At 42.6% G+C, this 22,339-nt stretch overlaps 1 protein-coding gene across 2 annotated transcripts in view; it reads left to right on the forward strand.

Moving 5' to 3' along the window:
* The first annotated feature begins 6,669 nt into the window (after positions 1-6,669).
* pacsin1a (protein kinase C and casein kinase substrate in neurons 1a) overlaps positions 6,670-22,339 on the forward strand; it is a 64,767-nt gene continuing 49,097 nt past the window's right edge. Inside the window, exons 1-2 of one of the 2 annotated variants that reach the window (XM_061985286.1) lie at positions 6,670-7,066; positions 20,102-20,172. The gene's annotated coding sequence lies outside the window, so the exon portion shown is untranslated. The remainder of the gene's footprint in view (positions 7,067-20,101; positions 20,173-22,339) is intronic. The other variant, XM_061985305.1, reaches the window with a different exon arrangement.

Below are 22,339 nucleotides of genomic sequence, written 5' to 3' on the forward strand. Positions count from 1 at the left end.
TCCCCACAGCATGATGCTGCCACCACCAATGCTTCACTGTAAGGATGGTATTGGCCTGGTGATGAGCGTTGACTGGTTTCTTCCAAACATGATGCCTGGCATTCACACTAAAGAGTTCAATCTTTGTCTCATCACACAAGATAATTTTGTTTCTCATGGTCTGAGGGTCTTTCAGGTGCATGTTGGCAAACTTTTATGAAGGAATGGCGTCCTTCTGTGGCCACTCTACCATACAGGCCTGATTGGTGGATTGCTGCACAGATGGTTGCCCTTCTGTAAGGTTCTCCTCTCGCCACAGAGGAATGCTGTAGCTCTGACAGAGTGACCATCGGGTTCTTGGTCACCTCCCTGACTAGACTAAGATGAATGCAGCACTGCAGCATCTATTACTTTGCATATGACGGTAACTATTATATTTAATACAGGGAGTAAATGGCAGTACATTTCATCATACATGACATAAATAAATGACACCAAAGTTAGTCCTTAGAGTAGATATGGCTGTTGACCCCATATATTAGCCATACATATGAGCTATGTAGACTCTGGAACAGACATGACATCATGCACACAAGCACATACAGTAGATTTCTCAAATGTATTTGCCTCAGTGGAAAATATCTAACAGTTAATGAGTTAAGATGGTTATTTATTTATTGATTGATTTCTTATACATCTCTGACTTGGTCTTTCACAAAAAATGTAATCTAACATCTGGCACATTTACAAATCCGAATAAACCCAGCAGGCACAAGACATTGATACAATGTTGATTATACATACATGTTTTTTTTAAACTGACTCTGAAAATAGTTGTATTTGTAAATTGAGACAACCTTGATGTCCAACGTTGGATCCACGTTGTTGGTTGGGAAATGACCAAACTCAGCATCACCACCTGACATTGAATAAATGCAAAAAGCATGTTGTTTCAGCCTTGTATTTGTATTGTAGATTAGTTTGAAAATGACCAAAATTCAATGGTCAAATTAATGTAAGAACCCAACACTGATTAAACGTCAAAAAGCATGTTATTTCAACGTTAAGTTTGAGTTGCTCAACGTCAGGACCTAATTCAGCAAGTTCTCAATGTTGTTTTAATGTATTGTGCCTGCTGGGGACTGTTGCTAAAGGCCTACTGAAACCCACTACTACCGACCACGCAGTCTGATAGTTTATATATCAATGATGAAATCTTAACATTGCAACACATGCCAATACGGCCGGGTTAGCTTACTAAAGTGCAATTTAAAATTTTGCGCGAAATATCCTGCTGAAAACGTCTCGGTATGATGACGTCAGCGCGTGACGTCACGGATTGTAGCGGACATTTTGGGACAGCATGGTGGCCAGCTATTAAGTCGTCTGTATTCATCGCAAAATTCCACAGTATTCTGGACATCTGTGTTGGTGAATCTTTTGCAATTTGTTCAATGAACAATGGAGACAGCAAAGAAGAAAGCTGTAGGTGGGAAGCGGTGTATTGCGGCAGGTGTTGTGCTGGATAACGCACCCCCGCCGTAGAATGCACCCCTTGACTGTTTTGCCGGATAACACAGCCGGTGTTTCATTGTTTACATTCCCGAAAGATGACAGTCAAGCTTTACCATTGGCCTGTGGAGAACTGGGACAACAGAGACTCTAACTAGGAGGACTTTGAATTGGATACGCAGATACGGTACCGTGAGTACGCATGCAGCTGTGGCTTCCAAACATTTGATTGCTTGCCCGTACGTGCATGCCGCTATGTGCATGTCACGTACGTAACTTTGGGGAAATATATGTGCTGTATGAACTTTGGGGAGGTGAACGGTACTTTGGGCTGTGGGATTGAGTGTGTTGTGCAGGTGTTTGAGTTGTATTGGAGGGTTATATGGACGGGAGGGTGAGGTGTTTGTTATGCGGTATTAATTTGTGGCATATTAAATATAAGCCTGGTTGTGTTGTGGCTAATAGAGTATATACAGTATATGTCTTGTGTTTATTTACTGTTTCAGTCATTCCCAGCTGAATATCAGGTCCCACCCGCCTCTCACAGCATCTTCCCTATCTGAATCGCTCCCACTGCTCTCGAGTCCTTCACTCTCACTTTCCTCATCCACGAATCTTTCATCCTCGCTCAAATTAATGGGGTAATTGTCGCTTTCTCGGTCCGAATCGCTCTCGCTGCTGGTGGCCATGATTGTAAACAATGTGCAGATGTGAGGAGCTCCACAACCTGTGACGTCACGCTACTCGTCTGCTACTTCCGGTACAGGCAAGGCTTTTTTATCAGCGACCAAAAGTTGAGAACTTTATCGTCGATGTTCTCTACTAAATCCTTTCAGCAAAAATATGGCAATATCGCGAAATGATGAAGTATGACACATAGAATGGACCTGCTATCCCCGTTTGAATAAGAAAATCGCATTTCAGTAGGTCTTTAAGTATATAGAAAAGCATAATGCTAATAATATGTGGTATATTCCAAACTTTACAACATGTTGCTTTATCAACTAAGTGGTAATTGTAGTTTAGAGCCATATGCTGGGCAAAATATGCTCAGGTGAGTGATTATTGTGTGCAGTTTTAAAATGTAATTACAACACATTAACCTGTAGAAACAAGTTGAGTATGTTGACGTTTTAAGTAAATTAATTGAATTGATAATTTTTGGTTTGAAAGGGTATTTTTGGCGGCCGATGCTATGCTCTATTCTATTCTATTCTGTTCTATTCTATGGTAGATGTATTTTTGAGCGAGTTAGAACGAAAGTTTTCCGTCACCTAAAAAAACCTTTCCAATATGAACAAACAAGTAACTTTTTTTTTTATTAATGCAGTGTATTTTAGTTGCCGCTAGATGTCACTAAACAACAACATTTGTAGGTCTTGTACTGGTAGTACACTTCCGTTATAGTGCATTTGTTTCCTCGTATTCAGAAATGGTTTTAATAGTTTTGATTAAGGTAAGTGATTGATAAAATCTGTGCATTTAAAATGAAATTGGCGAAGTCAATACAAGCAATAAATTCCCACAAGATAGAGCCTGTAGTGTCAAGTATTCATTTAAGTCATAGATTAGATACATTGTTTTACACATACATTGAGGCATGTAAGCACACCACACACACACACACTAGCTCCTGTGAGGGTTGCAATAACACAATACACCTTTTTCTTCAGAGTAAATTTCCTGTACACTTCCACTGTGTGATGATTGGTACTATATACTCTACAGTTCCATAGTATACATTAATACATAAATGATGGGGGCAGTACGTAAGACTGTATTATTTATACATATTATTATAAGAGTGCCAAGTTCAGAGGGACAGAAATCTTAATATAGGGCTGCAGATATTGATTATTTTATTATTCCAGTAATCTATTGATTAGTTTTTTTGAGGCAGCACGGTTGTACAGGAGTTAGTGCATGTGCCTCACAATACAAAGGTCCAGAGTTCAACTGCAGCTGAGATAGGCTACAGCACACCCCGCGATCCGAAAGGGACAAGCGGTAGAAAATGGATGGATGGATGGATGGATAGTTTTTTCGATTAATCAAGTAATCGAATAATACAGGCTGTATAGCCTCAATACGTATTTTACGGAAATTGAAATAACAATTTAATATACATCATCAGTATTGAAATTGCATTGATAAAACTCACGGCACATGCCATCGCTTTTATGTGCACTCTATTGCAGCCGCTGTGCTGCAAAAGGAGAAATGCACTTTTTTTTGCCTATATTTCATAATCCATATGTAAGACATGTACACAATTTTTTTTAATGTATTCTAACTAGTAAATAAAAGTATATTGGAGCCAATGGGAGTCGCTCTATTCTGCCAATAAAGCGCTTAAAAAACATCCAAATACTGATATCAACATTTTATATACCCGCTGGATATACAATGTAGTAACAGACACATTCATAATAACATTTAATATTTTCCTATTTTGCTCATTTTAAACACACAGCTGTGAGGCACATTCATTTGATAAATGCATCATTTAAACGTTAAATTTTCCTCCCACACAACATCTTACTACTCTATGCAGACTTCATGAGAGACAACAGACATAATAAAACATCACTTACTGTACAATGTCTGCTCTCACTAGGATGCTGTTAGGACGTTGATATATTCTTGTTTCGATGAAGAATCACTCATAATCGTCTCAAATAAAAAAGGGGGGTGGAACCAAGTATTTCTTCGGGTCGTTTTCGCCATCTCGGAATCTAAGTTTGCTGTCAAAGTGTACCAACTTCTCAGTTCATGTCCACATCATTTTGCTATACAGGTGAGATACAGGATTTATAATCTAGAATGAACTTTCACAAGTGAAAAAGCAGTCCACCGGCTGATGCTGTCAATACAGCAGCATAAGGAAGTTACCTCTTGATCAATGGAGGTCCTTAATGTTAGCACTTATACTAACAATATCACTAATACTTGGTTAATATCGAGGTCACGATATGTAAATGGAGTCTTGTTGGTGCTTTTTGGATGGTTATTTATTGGGTTTTTGGTCAGAATAAACACAATCGACACAATGACGTCTTGATTCCCATTGTCTCCATTGTAAGCAGACCTTTATTCATGTTTATTTACGAGTGAGAATGCATTATAAAGACTAACTTGTGTCTCTCATGTGGATTGTGAATTAAAGGCATACTTCCAAAAAAAGTGCAGTTGCCCTTCAAAGTCACGGGCACCCCATGCGGCCCGGATGTTATCAGTTTTTATTAGTTATGCTCATTAAACGATTAATCGAAGCAACAGAATATCCTTCCATCCATTTTCTTCCCTTTATCTGAGGTTAGGTCGCGGGGGAAGCAGCCTAAGCAGAGAAGCCCAGCCTTCCCTCTCCCAAGCCACTTCGTCCAGCTCTTCCCAGGGGAACCCGAGGCCTTCCCAGGCAACAGAATAAATCAAAGATAAATTCCGAACATGTTGGTTAATCATTGCAGTCCTAAATTTCAAAAGTCAAGAAGTGCATCACGGTCAAAAGAGTGAACAATGTTTTGTCCGACTACTCGACAGCTGTTTTCTAACTATGTCCTAGCAGGCACAAGACATTAAAACAACGTTGAGAACTTGTTGAATTAAGTCTTGACGTCGAGCAACTCAAACATAACGTTGAAACAACATGCTTTTTGACGACGTTTAATCAATGTTGGGTTCTGACGTTGATTTGACCATTGAATTTTGGTCATTTCCCAACCAGTATTCTACAACACAAATACATTGTTGACACAACATGCTTTTTGACCACGTTGTGACGTTGAGATGACCTTTGAAATTTGGCCATTTCCCAACCAACAACGTGGATCCAACGTTAGACATCAACATTGTCTCAATTTACAGATACAACTATTTTGCAACGGTCGTTTCCCAGTCAGTTTGAAAGAACATGTACAGTACGTATGTATAATCAACACTGTATCGATGGCTTGTGCCTGCTGGGATCTCAATTATCACTCTTGAGAGAGATTCATGACCTAAATATAACATTAACCAAGCAAAAGGGCGTTTTTTTTTTGTTTTCATTCCTTTCTCATGCAAGTATTTCCTTTTCCATGTCATACATTCTTCCCCAGAGAGGGGGGGGGGGTCTTCGCATAAATGATTGCCTCCCCCTAGTGCAGTGTTTTTCAACCACTGTGCCGCGGCACACTAGTGTGCCGTGTGATACAGTCTGGTGTGCCGTGGGAAATTATCTAATTTCACCTATTTGGGTTAAAAATATTTTTTGCAAATCAGTAATTCTAGTCTGCAAATTATGTGTTGTTGTTGAGTGTCTGTGCTGTCTAGAGCTCGGCAGAGTAACCGCGTAATACTCTTCCATATCAGTAGGTGGCAGCCGGTAGCTAATTGCGTTGTAGATGTCGGGAACAGCGGGAGACAGTGTGTAGGTAAAAAGGTGTCTAATGCTGAAACCAAAAATAAACAAAAGGTGAGTGCCCCTAAGAAAAGGCACTAAAGCTTAGGGAAGGCTATGCAGAACGAAACTAAAACTGAACTGGCTACAAAGTAAACAAAAACAGAATGCTGGACGACAGCAAAGACTTACTGTGGAGCAAAGACAGCATGTACATCCGAACATGACATGACAACCGACAATGTCCCCACAAAGAAGGATAAAAACAACTGAAATATTCTTGATTGCTAAAACAAAGTAGATGCGGGAAATATCGCTCAAAGGAAGACATGAAACTGCTACAGGAAAATACCAAAAAAAGAGAAAAAGTCATCAAAATAGGAGTGCAAGACAAGAACTAAAACACTACACACAGGAAAACAGCAAAAAACTCAAAATAAGTCACGGCGTGATGTGACAGAACGTGACAGTACACCTACTTTGAGACAAGAGCTGTAGTGATGCATGGTTGGTTATGGTTTAAAGTCATATCCAACAATTGCGACGACGACTTTTTACTGTCAACTGAGTTTTGTTTTTTAATTATTTCTGCTGGTGGTGTGCCTCCGCATTTTTTCATCGCCAAAAATGTGCCTTGGCTCAAAAACGGTTGAAAAACACTGCCCTAGTGTGGCTGCATGTGGACATGATTGACAAGTATGTAGGCGACGCCCCCTCTAACCCGTCAGCTTTCCTATTGGTTTTAAAAGTGGAAGCCACAATTGGGGCTCTCCTTATGATTGAAACTCCCATTTTATCTACAGTAAATTATGGGAACAGATCCTAAATCCCCATAAGGATGATTTAAAGAAAAACACACAGGGGACTGCAGCCTCACACTCCCAGTTACATATAGACAGTCATTGGGAATTGTTAAATTCTTGAAAACAATTTGTTGTTTGCACTCAGCTTCTTCCACCCCTGCAGCCAGTTTGTGTGGTCCATCGAGAGGAAACCAAGGGGCCATCCTCCCACGTCGCGCCTGTGCTGTGCTGTGCAGTGCTGTGGAGCTCCCCCTTGCTGCGTGCATCGTGATCACGCTGCAGTCTTGTGGAGGACGCAGGGTCACCTTCTGTCACCGCAAGGGGAAATACTGAATCATTCGCAGCCAAGACTGGGGCTGGACGCTGGTGCACCTCAGCTGCAGCGCATATCTTGGTAAGTGAGTGCACCACTTTCTGTTTTTTTTTTTTTTTTTTAAATGCACAATTGCCCACAATGATGGCTGAATTAGCATCCGTTTTAAAGCAATGCGCGAAGGTTGAAGAGAAGAATCTAACGGGCATCCTTTGCCAACGCTATGCTGCGGCCATAATGCACGCATGCTTCTAAATTATGCATGCGTCATTTTCTACGGTGTTTTCAGTGGAATCATCGTGCTTCATTTCGAGTTTTTGTTGCAGAATTCGGTCGTGTAAGAAAAATGCATGCAGGCATTTCACATTGAATTAAGGGTTGTTTTTTTGTGTGGCAGTACAGAAAAAAAACATATATATGACCACATTTGTCCTGCAAAGATACATTAGTTGCCGTGTTATTAGTGGAGAATGGTGGCCATGTCTGGAAATTATGTATTGCATGCCTCAAATGGATGTAGAGTTTTAAAAGTAGTGTCGAAATCGCTCTCTGCATTATTTTTCTCCGTCTGTGCCGTTATGTAATTGGTTGTCACAGCTCAGCGAGGAGCCATCTCTCGCGTCATTGTTTTTCTCTCTGCCCCCCCCCCCATGGCCAACGAGCAGCACCACCAGAGGAGGCACATTCTGCATTTGTAGTGCATGTGTGCTCTCCTAAATCAAGAAAGCTCAATATGCAACCGCATGGGAGAAATGTGTTTTCGACGATGCGGTGTTTTCAAGGGGCTGCTGCATGGTGCCTCCACACCACGCACAGTGTCTCCCGGGTCGGCTTGTGGGCCTTTAATCGCGTTGTTCCCCATTAAGTCCCGGTCGTTTTTCAAAGAGTGACGCAGTAAATGACGGCGAGGTCGATTGCTGCGGAGCTGTCCGACGTGCTGAATGTCCCGTTTGCCCTGGGAGAGGTGTCCCTGCTAAGAGGGAAGGGATGGGGATGATGATACCATCAGGGGGTAATTCAATCGTATTGCAGAAGGAAGAATGATTGAGCACTTTCTATTTATTAGCAATCCCTTAAGTCAGGGGTGTCAAACGTACGGCCCGAGGGCCGGATCAAGCCCGCGAACAAGTTTTACCACCACCATGCTTGACGGTAGGAATGGTGGTCCTGGGATTAAAGGCCTCACCTTTTCTCCTCCAAACATATTGCTGGGTATTGTGGCCAAACAGCTCAATTTGTGTTCCATCTGACATCACATGGGCAAAAATACTTGTAAAGAACATAATGTCATGGCTGTCTTGAGTTTTCAATATTTTCTACAACTCTTATTTTTTGTGATAGAGTGTGATTGGAGCATATACTGGTTGGTCACAAAAAACATTCATGAAGTTTGGTTATTTTATGAATTTATTATGGGTCTACTGAAAATGTGACCAAAACTGAAAGTATACATACAGCAATGTTAATATTTGGTTACATGTCCCTTGGCAAGTTTCACTGCAATAAGGCGCTTTTGGTAGCCATCCACAAGCTTCTGGTTGAATTTTTGACCACTCCTCTTGACAAAATTGGTGCAGTTCAGCTAAATTTGTTGTTTTTCTGACATGGACTTGTTTCTTCAGCATTGACCACACGTTTAAGTCAGGACTTTGGGAAGGCCATTCTAAAACCTTAATTCTAGCCTGATTTGGCCACTCTTTTACCACTTTTGACGTGTGTTTGGGGTCATTGTCCTGTCCATTTACTCTCTGTAAAGCACCAGTTCCATTGGCAGCAAAACGGGCCCACAGCATAATACTACCACCACCATGCTTGATGGTAGGAGTGGTGTTCCTGGGATTAAAGGCTCACCTTTTCTCCTCCAAACATATTGCTGGGTATTGTGGCCAAACAAATAAATGTGTGTTACATCTGACATCACATGGACAAAGATAAGACCTTCTGGAGGAATACCCAGCAATATGATTCAGTATTCGGTTGCCGATACGATTCAGGGACGATGCAATGCAAAATGATTCAGTGAGTAACTTGAATGAGAAAGGGGGTGAATGACAACAAAGACAAAGCTAACCAGGACAAACGAATACACTATTTAGGAGTCCAGCAATAAGAAGGGTTTCCAGTTCAGAATTGTGTACCAATCAACTGCTGCTTTCTTGTTAGCATCCAGGCAAATGTTATTGTTTAGAATTATCTGCCAATTTCTGTCAATCAAAGTTGATTGAGTAACTTTTTTGCAAAAAAATAAAATAAAATCTACCAGTGTGACTGTGAAATAAATACTGGATACTGAACAAAGCAGGTGAAGATTCTTATATTCCTGTTATTTCATGTAAGGGAATTATGTATAAATGAGTTATGGATACAAACAAGCAAGTAAACAACAATTAATGGCCAATACATTCAAGCCTCATTTGAGAAAAGTGCAACCAACACTTTAGGTTGAATTACCAAGAGGAAACCTTTTCTGCTCACATTTTCAACATTCAAGCAATTTTCAATAAAGGTACAGTAACCAACATTTTAACAGTAGATTACCTGCTAAATAAAGTTCTCCGACCCGGCCATACAGTATCTGTTCTCCGCCCTAGCGTCGCCGATGACAGACAGCATCCCAGTTGTGCAGAAGCATGTATACCCCCTCATCCCTGTTGATGGTGTTGGCTCTCCACTTCCTAATTTCCATAGCCTCTTTGAGCCATCTCTATTTATTTATTTCTGATGAAATTATTTCTCTCTCTTTCTTAATTCTCTCCTCTCTGAGCTGCCACCTTAACGTGGTAGAGGAGTTTGCGTGTCCCAATGATCCTAGGAGCTATGTTGTCCGGGGGCTTTATGCCCCCTGGTAGGGTCTCCCAAGACAAACTGGTCCTAGGTGAGGGATCAGACAAAGAGCAGCTCGAAGACCTCCATGAATAATAAAAAACAAGGACCCAGATTTCCCTCGCCCGGACGCGGGTCACCGGGGCCCCCCTCTGTAGCCAGGCCCGAAGGTGGGGCACGATGGCGAGCGCCTGGTGGCCGGGCCTGTCCCCATGGGGCCCGGCCGGGCACAGCCCGAAGAGGCAACGTGGGTCCCCCCTCCAATGGGCTCACCACCCATAGCAGGGGTCATAGAGGTCGGGTGCGATGTGAGCTGGGCGGAAGCCGAAGGCAGGGCACTTGGCGGTCCGATCCTCGGCTACAGAAGCTAGCTCTTGGGACGTGGAACGTCACCTCGCTGGGGGGGAAGGAGCCTGAGCTAGTGCGCGAAGTGGAGAAGTTCCGGCTAGATATAGTCGAACTCACTTCGACGCACAGCAAGGGCTCTAGAACCAGTTCTCTCGAGAGGGGCTGGACTCTCTTCCACTCTGGCGTTGCCGGCAGTGAGAGGCGACGGGCTGGGGTGGCAATTCTTGTTTCCCCCCGGCTCAGAGCCTGTACGTTGGAGTTCAACCCGGTGGACGAGAGGTTAGCTTCCCTCCGCCTTCGGGTGGGGGAACGGGTCCTGACTGTGGTTTGCGCTTACGCGCCAAACCGCAGCTCAGAGTACCCACCCTTTTTGGATTCACACGAGGGAGTACTTGAGAGTGCTCCCCCGGGTGATTCCCTCGTGCTACTGGGGGACTTCAATGCTCATGTTGGCAACGACAGTGAAACCTGGAGAGGCGTGATTGGGAAGAATGGCTGCCCGGATCTGAACCCGAGCGGTGTTTTGTTATTGGACTTTTGTGCCCGACACAGATTGTTCATAACGAACACCATGTTCAAACATAAGGGTGTCCATATGTGCACTTGGCACCAGGACACCCTAGGCCGCAGTTCCATGATCGACTTTGTAGTTGTGTCATCGGAATTGCGGCCTCATGTTTTGGACACTCGGGTGAAGAGAGGGGCGGAGCTTTCTACCGATCACCACCTGGTGGTGAGTTGGCTGCGATGGTGGGGGAGGATGCCGGACAGACCTGGCAGGCCCAAACGCATTGTGAGGGTTTGCTGGGAACGTCTGGCAGAGTCTCCTGTCAGAGAGAGTTTCAATTCCCACCTCCGGAACGACTTTGAACATGTCACGAGGGAGGTGCTGGACATTGAGTCCGAATGGACCATGTTCCGCGCCTCTATTGTCGAGGCGGCTGATTGGAGCTGTGGCCGCAAGGTAGTTGGTGCTTGTCGTGGCGGTAATCCTAGAACCCGTTGGTGGACACCGGCGGTGAGGGATGCCGTCAAGCTGAAGAAGGAGTCCTATCGGGTTCTTTTGGCTCATAGGACTCCTGAGGCAGCGGACAGGTACCGACAGGCCAAGCGGTCTGCGACTTCAGCGGTCGCAGAGGCAAAAACTCGGACATGGGAGGAGTTCGGGGAAGCCATGGAAAACGACTTCCGGACGGCTTCGAAGCAATTCTGGACCACCATCCGCCGCCTCAGGAAGGGGAAGCAGTGCAGTGTCAACACCGTGTATGGTGGGGATGGTGCTCTGCTGACCTCGACTGCGGGTGTTGTGGATCGGTGGAGAGAATACTTCGAAGACCTCCTCAATCCTACCAGCACGCCTTCCTATGAGGAAGCAGGGCCTGTGGAATCTGAGGTGGGCTCTCCTATTTCTGGGGCTGAGGTTGCCGAGGTAGTTAAAAAGCTCCTCGGTGGCAAGGCCCCGGGGGTGGACGAGATCCGCCCGGAGTTCCTTAAGGCTCTGGATGTTGTGGGGCTGTCTTGGTTGACAAGACTCTGCAACATCGCGTGGACATCGGGGGCGGTACCTCTGGATTGGCAGACCGGGGTGGTGGTTCCTCTCTTTAAGAAGGGGAACCGGAGGGTGTGTTCCAACTATCGTGGGATCACACTCCTCAGCCTTCCCGGTAAGGTCTATTCAGGTGTACTGGAGAGGAGGCTACGCCGGATAGTCGAACCTCGGATTCAGGAGGAACAGTGTGGTTTTCGTCCTGGTCGTGGAACTGTGGACCAGCTCTATACTCTCGGCAGTGTCCTTGAGGGTGCATGGGAGTTTGCCCAACCAGTCTACATGTGCTTTGTGGACTTGGAGAAGGCATTCGACCGTGTACCCCGGGAAGTCCTGTGGGGAGTGCTCAGAGAGTATGGGGTAACGGACTGTCTTATTGTGGCAGTTCGCTCCCTGTATAATCAGTGTCAGAGCTTGGTCCGCATTGCCGGTAGTAAGTCGGACACGTTTCCAGTGAGGGTTGGACTCCGCCAAGGCTGCCCTTTGTCACCGATTCTGTTCATAACCTTTATGGACAGAATTTCTAGGCGCAGTCAGGGCGTTGAGGGTATCTGGTTTGGTGGCTGCAGGATTAGGTCTCTGCTATTTGCAGATGATGTGGTCCTGATGGCTTCCTCCAGCCAAGATCTTCAGCTCTCACTGGATCGTTTCGCAGCCGAGTGTGAAGCGACTGGGATGGGAATCAGCACCTCCAAGTCCGAGTCCATGGTTCTCTCCCGGAAAAGGGTGGAGTGCCATCTCCGGGTTGGGGAGGAGATCTTGCCCCAAGTGGAGGAGTTCAAGTACCTTGGAGTCTTGTTCACGAGTGGGGGAAGAGTGGATCGTGAGATCGACAGGCGGATCGATGCGGCGTCTTCAGTAATGCGGACACTGTATCGATCCGTTGTAGTGAAGAAGGAGCTGAGCCGGAAGGCAAAGCTCTCGATTTACCGGTCGATCTACGTTCCCATCCTCACCTATGGTCATGAGCTTTGGGTCATGACCGAAAGGACAAGATCACGGGTACAAGCGGCCGAAATGAGTTCCCTCCGCCGAGTGGCGGGGCTCTCCCTTAGAGATAGGGTGAGAAGCTCTGTCATTCGGGGGGAGCTCAAAGTAAAGCCGCTGCTCCTCCACATCGAGAGGAGCCAGATGAGGTGGTTCGGGCATCTGGTCAGGATGCCACCCGAACACCTCCCTAGGAAGGTGTTTCGGGCACGTCCGACCGGTAGGAGGCCACGGGGAAGACCCAGGACACGCTGGGAAGACTATCTCTCCCGGCTGGCCTGGGAACGCCTCGGGATCCCCCGGGAGGAGCTGGACGAAGTGGCTGGGGAGAGGGAAGTCTGGGCTTCCCTGCTTAAGCTGCTGCCCCCGCGACCCGACCTCGGATAAGCGGAAGAAGATGGATGGATGGATGGATGAAATTATTTCTCATTGGCTGCCAGTTGCACGCTGTGGTGTTCCCGAAAACGCTGCGTCATCACCGTAACTTGCTCTGCTGTCGCGTCTTTTGTGGTTTAAAGTTGTGTTGTATCTTATGTCTTTGTTGTGGCTTTTGCAATTGTGCTGTAGCTGAAAGTTTTTAAGTTGTAATTTGTGATATTGTCTTGTGGTGTTTGTGTTTGTTATGACCTTTAGGTACCCGCCATTTTTGTTTTGACAATGCCAGCAAATAGACTAAACATTTCATGTCCTTATCATTAAAATTGCTAAGCTTCATATAATGTCTGCCGTTCTTAAATCCATAGTTTTCCTTTTTCTAGTATTGATAAGATTGATCGTTTCCCTTTTAAAACGATTTTGTATTGATACCTATCTTACGGAAGCAAACTCAACGAATGAACACCACCTCCATCTTTCACTATGACCTCTTTCATCAGTTAAATAGTGTTTATCACCTTGTTTATCAAAGTGCTGGCACTTTTGTTAGATCCAAGAATGCATGGACGACGGCTGTGTTGAGCGATCAATCGAAAAATAATGAAAAGCAGCATACAGACCTTCAAACCAACGTCAAACTGCTTTGTCAGGGGGTTTTTTCTACTAAAAACTGTTCCTTAAAATACACAACTGGTTGTGTAGTAACACGACAGGCTGTCATGTGTCGCTAAGCATGAAAACTGCCATAAGAGCAGCAGAAGAAGTAGTCATGTCATGTGACACTGTCCCAGCAAGTCTGCTAGAGAGAAGCGCCAAACACTGAGCCGTCAGTACAACGCAAAAACACTATGTGGCTGTTTAGGGCCAGAACTACCATGAGGGCCACATAATTGTGGATTTGAAGATGTTTTTCTTTCATTTAAATCCATCAGTTATAAAGACAACATCATTAAAGGTCAGATCAAATACATTTTCCTGTCAAAGTTCAATAGTAAGGTTTGGTTGAATCAAATTAGGAATCTGTAACACAACCTACACCCCTTGCAAAACTGCAAATTGGTTAATTCCTTCTAGTAAATAAATGATAAATAATAGAACACTTCACTGTTCACTCAACACAGACGTCATAACGTCATCAAAGCTCAGGTTTAAGCATTCTCACACACCGCCAAGAAAAGGGAAAATATGATAAATCTTTTTGTAGCAGCATTGAACAAAGTTATGTTCAAGTTTTACTTTTGCACCATGTAACTGTGATACATTCAAGGAACCTTGGTAGGGGATGCTTAACCCCCAGTAGATGCACCAATAATTATAATTATAATAATCATGCATTACAACGATTATTTGTATTCATTAATATTTACCGTACATTAATCACATATTTAGAAAAGACTCAATTCAGTTTTTTTGCCCATACAAAATCTTGGAGACATTACAAGCTACATGCAAAGCTACATGCAAAAAAAAAAGATTTCTGCATGTGTTTTAAAAAGCAAATGAAGTCAATAATTCATTTTTAGTACATGTAAACATGAGTGTGTGTGTGTGTGTGTGTGTGTGTGTGTGTGTGTGTGTGTGTGTGTGTGTGTGTGTGTGTGTGTGTGTGTGTGTGTGTGTGGGATTGATGACTAGACTGAAGGTATAGGGTGAGGTTGTATGAACAAAAGAAGACACAAGACTACTTATGAACTTCCGACGTTAAGTGCCGCCATAAAGCAGCTATCCTCAACAGATTACCCCAAATTATGAAAAAGATGGAAGTTAAAACTGTAGTTGTATTGTAAAAAAAATACCTATTTTCATAAGGTAAAAGTTACTTTCTACAGTTCTCTACTTCAGGGTATTAAAAGTATTTTCCTTGCAAGAAATACCAAGGTTTTTGTCTCTTTTTTTAAGGAAAATGTTACTTTCTTTCATTCTGGCATTCATTTTTATTTTAGCTGATGTGTTTTCATTCCCGTTGTTTCAACAAACACCTCTTAATTGTTAATTTGTGTGGTGTTTTTTATAGTTACTTGTTTTAAATGTGTACAAATATCTAGAGAATAAATTGAGTTGAAAGTGGAATAATTGTTAATTAACTGAAATGGAAATAGAGGATTCAATTAATCGTGATTTAGAGGTTTGTCACAATTGCCCAGCCCTACTGTGTGCTTCCACGACTTTGGGCCTGATTTACTAAAATCCAAATACCATGTGCTAGACAGCGTCTGCAAAAAATAAAATAGTGTGTACCATGAATGGGTGTGTTGCGTGTGATTTACTAACACTGCGTGTGCAATTGAAAAACAGTGCAGACCGCCTTATTTAAATGAGGATTTTGCATGCATACGAGGCTTTTACCACGGAGACGATAATTTTCTGCACATTCATGTTATCATACTCCTATACCTACTATATGTGCGATGTGTTGAACCAGCAGCTCATCTCTAATCCGTAACACCTTTTCTGAATCGCAATCTAGACAACAGAAAACATAAAATAAAATAAAAATATATGTGTTGTTGTCTTACTTAAGGATTGTAAATGATAGGCAAAATTCCCCCCAAAAGTGCAGTTCCTGTCCTGGTTTCTCACCACATAACACTGCCTTAGAATTGAATGGCTGATGCAGAACTTTGACAGACTCAAGATGATGCCTCAAGGGACAGCGTAGTGACTACAGTACACAGAAGCATAAACATGTTGTAGCCAAACACAAGGGGATAAAAGAGCCAGAGGTTGCAGACCCCTGGGCTGCTCATTTTACAGTAGCTGTGTGGTGCGTTCAGTGACACTAAGGAAACAGGGACTCTATGGCTACTGCATTTACTTTGATTGGACCATTACGGTATCTACAACTTTGTTTGGCTCTGTGGTGGATTATTTTGCACCAGTACTCCATAAATAAAGCACAGACACTGAGTCACCAAGTGATTATATTAAATCTATTAATTTTTTTGTGAAAACTTTCACCTGAAACCGAATCATACTAAAATCGGGGCATATGAAAACTGAGGTATACCACTGTAATTCGAAACCCCCAACCAATCACCATTGGAATCTACAAAACTGGGTGTTGCAAACCACACTAATGACACCTGAACTCACCATGTTTCCTACAAACATGCTTATGGAAAGTCATCCCATGCACAGTAAGAATATATAAGGAGTGTTCTTCTTTTTCTTTCTTTGAACGCAAAAGACCTTCTTATTTCAATGGTAGATGTTGTTTACAATGCTTGGCTTGTTTACCTGTCAATAAAATAAGCCTTTTGTCATTGCCACCGTTTGGTTTGCGCAATTGTCTTTTGTCATCCACAAAGCAAATGCTCATTGCTTCCACTGCAGCTCATCCAGCTCACATGGTTGCCACTCTGGTTTTAGTTTGTTTTTTAATCCCCCTCCTCGTCTTTCTTCACTCTCCGTAATAACTGATGAGGGATTAGTTAACAGGAGCGGTTCAAGTTACCGTACTCGAGTTACCTATTTTCGTCTTTAATGCAGATAGCTTGATGTAATTCAGCATATGTAAATTATGATCATCCAAATGGGTTTTGATCAGATATTCCTGTCGGTCACAATACTGTTTCCTTGTGACCTTTATGTTGTTGTTCGTTTGTGTGTGGGCCAGAAAAGAGAATGTGACAAAGTGCTTTTTTCCCCTCCCCCAAATCCCCTGCAATACATTGATTTGACGAGTGTGGTTCCCCTGTTAGAGGTGGAGATAGCTGTGTCTGATAGGGTGTGAAAACAGAGGGAATGTAAGAATGGAGAGCACACATGGGAGAAGACACCATCTCTGGTGGAAGATTTATGACATCGGAGATAATCAAAAGTGCCCACGTTAAATATTTTTACTCTGAACATGTGAGATAAACATAGGCGTGGGTTTAAATATTATTCATTTGAATGGTGTCTTTGGTCCCGTATGATATGAGACTCATCAACAACATTTAGTGTGGTTTGAGATGCCAGGTTCAATTTATTGTTTATTTGCATGAAGCTGTGGTTGGAGTTCTGCACCAAACAAAACCGTTTTAAAATCATTAAATGAATGATACCAGCAGGGTAAAGTGACTCAACATCTTAGGATGTATTTGTGCTACAATCAGTTTGAATGTGGATCTCAGAAATCTCACACTGTCCATCCGTCATTTATCATTGCTTATCTTCTGCAAAGAACGTTTGTCGCAGCACACAGTATAAAGGCAACATCACAGGTGCGTTAATGTTTGACAGTGGTCTCTTGTGAAATACATCATGGTGGCAAGATGATAAAGTCATTGATGTTCAACTTTGTTGAGCGCGCTCCACCCAAACAAGGCCACCGGCCATGACAATATCCCCTCCAGATTCCTCTGGGACTCTGCCTCCATCATTGCCCCAATCATCACGCACATAATAAACCTCTCAATTTCACAAGGCCAAGTACCAAAAGATTTTAAGATAGCAAGAGTAACTCCCCTCTTTAAAAAAGGAAGCAAATTGGAACCTGGCAACTACCGACCTGTTTCTATACTCAGTTCCATTTCGAAAGTAATGGAAAAAATAGTTTATGAACAGGTCGATGGTTACCTTGCCACCAATAAACTCATGTACAAATTCCAATCCGGCTTCAGAACTAACCACTCCACTGACACATGCCTTCTCTATCTGACCAACCACATCAAACATGAGGTGGACGCGGGCAAATACTGCGGCATGGGCATGCTGGATCTTCAGAAGGCCTTTGACACCGTTAACCACGCTATACTGTTGGATAAGCTCAGAGCAATCGGATTTGACAAAACCTCATCGAGCTGGATGCAATCTTACTTGGAGGGGAGGGAACAGGTAGTAGAGGTGAACCTTTTTCGATTACGCATGCACCTCCTGGTACCCCAGCACCTCCAAAACCCTCAAATCTAGACTCCCAACATCCCAGAACAAGCTAGTCAGATTACTTCTAGACCTCCACCCCAGATCCCACCTCACTCCTACCCACTTTTCCAAAGTGGGCTGGCTCAGGGTGGAGGACAGAGTAAAACAACTTGCACTGAGCCTAGTCTATAAAATCCGCTACACCTCCCTGATACCGAAGTACATGTCAAACTACTTCCTTAACGTAAATGACCGCTATAACCACAACACCAGGGGGAGCTCTACTAACCACGTTAAACCCAGATTCCGATCTAACAAAGGTCTTAGCTCATTCTCTTTCTATGCCACATCAATGTGGAATGGGCTCCCAACAGGTGTAAAAGAAAGGGCATCTCTATCCTCCTTCAAAACCGCAATAAAAGTACACCTCCAGGCAACTTCAACCCTAAACTAACGCCCTCCCCGGTTTGTTGTTAATAATCAAATGTAAACAATCAAATGCAGATATTTTTCTTATGCCTTCTGATCTGTCTCTCTCTCTCTCTATGTCCACTACTTGCTGTACATACCCTACCAAGTCAGACCTACACTGTTTCAATATTAATTTCTCTGTTCTCAATTGTTGATGACTGATGATAACAACCAAACCTAACCCCCCACCCCCCCACCCCCCCAGACCCCGAATTGTAAATAATGTAAATAATTCAATGTATGCACCCTGATGATTATCTTGTGTGATGACTGTATTATGATGATAGTATATATGATAGTATATATCTGTATCATGAATCAATGGACCCCGACTTAAACAAGTTGAAAAACGTATTCGGGTGTTACCATTTAGTGGTCAATTGTACGGAATATGTACTTCACTGTGCAACCTACTAATAAAAGTCTCAATCAATCAATCAATTCTGTAGACAATATTTAAAAAATTGTTAATTTTGGTTAAAAGTGTCTATGTTGTTGATATGTTGATATTTTAAAATGGGGTTTGCAGTATTGACACAAAGTTGACACATTTTGAATTCTTGAATACAACCCAAGTATTTCTAACAAGCATCCTGACAACAGTCCATTTTACATCACTTTTGTATTTTGTTTACTGGAGTTACCTTTTAATTGTTTAATTTCTTTAAATATTCTCCTAATAATTTTTGTTTCGTCGAAATGTTCAAAACAAAGACCGAATCGTACTAAAACTGTATCCATTTTTGTGGAGATGCCGCATGTTGGTGTGATGATCCCAGGATACAGAGAAGGTAGGTGAAGTGCAAGCAAGAGGTTCTTTTACTAGGTACTAGCCAGCATAAAAGTAATTCAGGTCTAACAGAAACTCAGAAATTAACAGAGAACTTTGGCATACAGAACATAATGAACAAGCCCTGAAGGAGGGAACAAGGTGGAACCTAATATAACTAATTACCAATGGAATAAGTTTGCTGGCAGGACAAGAAACAGAAAGTAAATGCATTGCAAAACACAGAGACCAAACAGGAAATACTACCAAAAACTAAAATACCAGGACAGGGAATAATATAAACAGGAAAATAAAGAACAAAGTCATGTGGGATCAAGATAATTTTCCAATAAGAGATCAAGCAAATCCAATACATTCAAAATACGAACACAAAACATATTTTATAGAGAATAATTATAGTTTTACATGCGGAAAAAATACTAAATGAATGAAATACTAAATGACCTTTATTTGAAGACTCTTGTTGGCGAAGATGGCGAAGAGCGGAGAGGGTGAAGGAGAGGGAGAGCCACACAAACACCATCGCCGTACTTTGCTATGTCATCTATCTTAAATTCAACAGTGTTTCTCACCGTTTTGAACAAAGTTCTGGCACATGGGGGCTTAGTTGGAAGTCGTACACAAAAAAAATAAAGTACAGAGACTGAGTCACCAATGCGTGGGATACAACGGCAAATGGACTAGTTTGTGCAATGTTTGGCTGTATAACTGATACGCGAGATGATGTACAAAAACCGGAACAACTTTTTTGTCGAAAATGTGGGCCGTACCAAAATGGAAATAGCACTGTAGATCCAAATCGTTATCTTCCATTTACTTATCACAGAAACAAGAACATAATTATATTTTACTCCTTCTAAAAAGGACCATGTTGGGTCAGTTTGACATACAGAAGAAACAGATTAAACTTTTCTTTCTGTTGTGTCCACAGGAGATCTCCTGCAGGTGACTGACTGTTATATCTACATTTTATGGGACCCTGATCTCCTACTGGTGGAGAAGGTACGCTCTACTCCTAAATATCCCAGTTTCTTGCACTGTTCCACACAAAGTTGTGTTTCAGGTGCATGATGCCCTGAATCACACATCAATTTGAAGAATTACATAATCAATAATATTTTTGATTCTAATGATTTTGATATTTAATTAATGTGCCTCTCAATGTGTAAGACACAGTACCAGTATGTCAGTTACCTGTTTGGTACAAGCCACTTTTCCCCAGGAATGGATATTGATTTTTTTTTTAAATCCAAAAAGTGACATGTTTTCCTTTGCTAAGCTTTAAAAACCCTCATTGTTGGACACAATAAATGGGGATTTTTGGTTTCTAGGTTGCTTGTGAAGAACGGCACCAAACTTGCATGAAGCCACATATGCTGTATTTACATACATTTACTGTATCAACCAAGAGAAAAAATCTATATTATTCGGGAGTTATTTCTGTAGTGATTAATTATTCTGGCTTTTAAGGAAGCCTTCTTTTTACTTTTTTAAACCTTCACCAAGAATCACAATTGGTGACACATGTAGTCCTGAGTAATTTTTTTTTGTTAATGCTCTCAAAAATAAAGGTACCAGCATGTACCAAAAAGGGTACAATGCTTATATATATATATATATATATATATATATATATATATATATATATATATATATATATATATATATATATATATATATATATATATATGTATGTGTGGGAAAAAAATCACAAGACTACTTCATCTCTACAGGCCTGTTTAATGAGGGGGTTCCCTCAATCATCAGGAGATTTTAATGGGAGCATTCACATACCATGGTTTATATAGGGCGCAGAGTGGGTGGGTACAGGCTGGCGTAGGGGCGTGGTGATTGGCTCATGTGTTGCCTAGGAGGTGTTTCCGTCTGTGGCGGCATGCTGATACAATTTCGCTGCGCTTGTTGAGGGATGACAGGTCTGGACGGTATATAATGAACAGTTTCTCTTTCAAGCATAGGTTGCATCTTTTATTACCACTATTGTAAGGTGTGCTGGATGCAAGAATTTGCCATGTTATTGAATATTCAACATTATTGTCTTTGAGGTCCCAAATGTGTTTGCTGAGTTCTGTGGTATTCCGCAGGTTTTGGTTCCTGAAAGAAGCCTTGTGATTGTTCCATCTGGTTTTAAACTCTCCCTCGGTTAATCCTACATATGTGTCGGATGTGTTAATGTCCTTGCGTGTTACCTTAGATTGGTAAACAACTGATGTTTGTAAGCACCCCCCGTTGAGAGGGCAATCAGGTTTCTTGCGGCAGTTGCAGCCTTTGTTGGTTTTGGGGTCGCTCTGTCCGGGGGCCGACGGCTCATTTGCAATTGTTTTGTTGTGGTTTGAGATAATTTGTCGTATATTGTTCATACAGCTGTAGCTCAATTTAATGTTGTTCTTGTTGAATACTTTTCTTAGGGTGTTGCTTTTGGGAAAGTGTTTGTCAATCAGAGTGAGGAATTTGTGGCCAATGTTAGTTGAGACGTTTTTGCTGTATGGGGGGTTGTACCAGATGATGTTGTTTCGTTTTCTGTTCTTTTTTGGTTGGTTTCCTGGCGTGGGTTCATAGGTGAGGGTGAAATTGTATCCGCTTTCATCAAGGGCTTTTTGGTACGGGGGGTTGCTTGGTCAAATTCAGCTTTGCTAGATGACAGCATCGATAGCCTTTTATTAATTCCGGTAGGTATTCTTTTCGTGGTGGTGGGTGGGTGGTTGCTGTCATGGTGCACGTATTGGAGTGTTGTGTTGGATTTCGTGAATGGTTGGTAGCTGTTATTTCTCAGGTTGAAAGTGACGTCGAGGAAGTTGACGGTTTGCTTGTTGGCTTCAATCGTGATCCGTAGGCCGTTCTCTTTGAAAATTTGGCATATGTTCTTCTTGGTATTCTCGCTGCTCCTTGGCGAGGCGCGACACACTGCCAGTCCGTCATCACGGTAAATACCAAGGTTCAGGTTGAGGCTAGCGAGCTGGGAGAGGAGGAAACTCCCAACGAGTTCACACGTTTCTGCTCCGTCAAAACTTCCCATAGTGACGTCAAATGTTGCATTGTTCTTTTTTTGCCATGGTGTACTGTTGTGGATGAGAATGGAGTTTTTTGCGTGGATGATGATGTTTCTTTCGTTGCCTGTGATTGAGTCGTAGTCTGAGGCGAAGTCTAGTGC

The sequence above is a fragment of the Nerophis lumbriciformis genome, linkage group LG01, assembly GCF_033978685.3.
Source record: "Nerophis lumbriciformis linkage group LG01, RoL_Nlum_v2.1, whole genome shotgun sequence".
Classification (NCBI taxonomy): Eukaryota; Metazoa; Chordata; class Actinopteri; order Syngnathiformes; family Syngnathidae; genus Nerophis; species Nerophis lumbriciformis.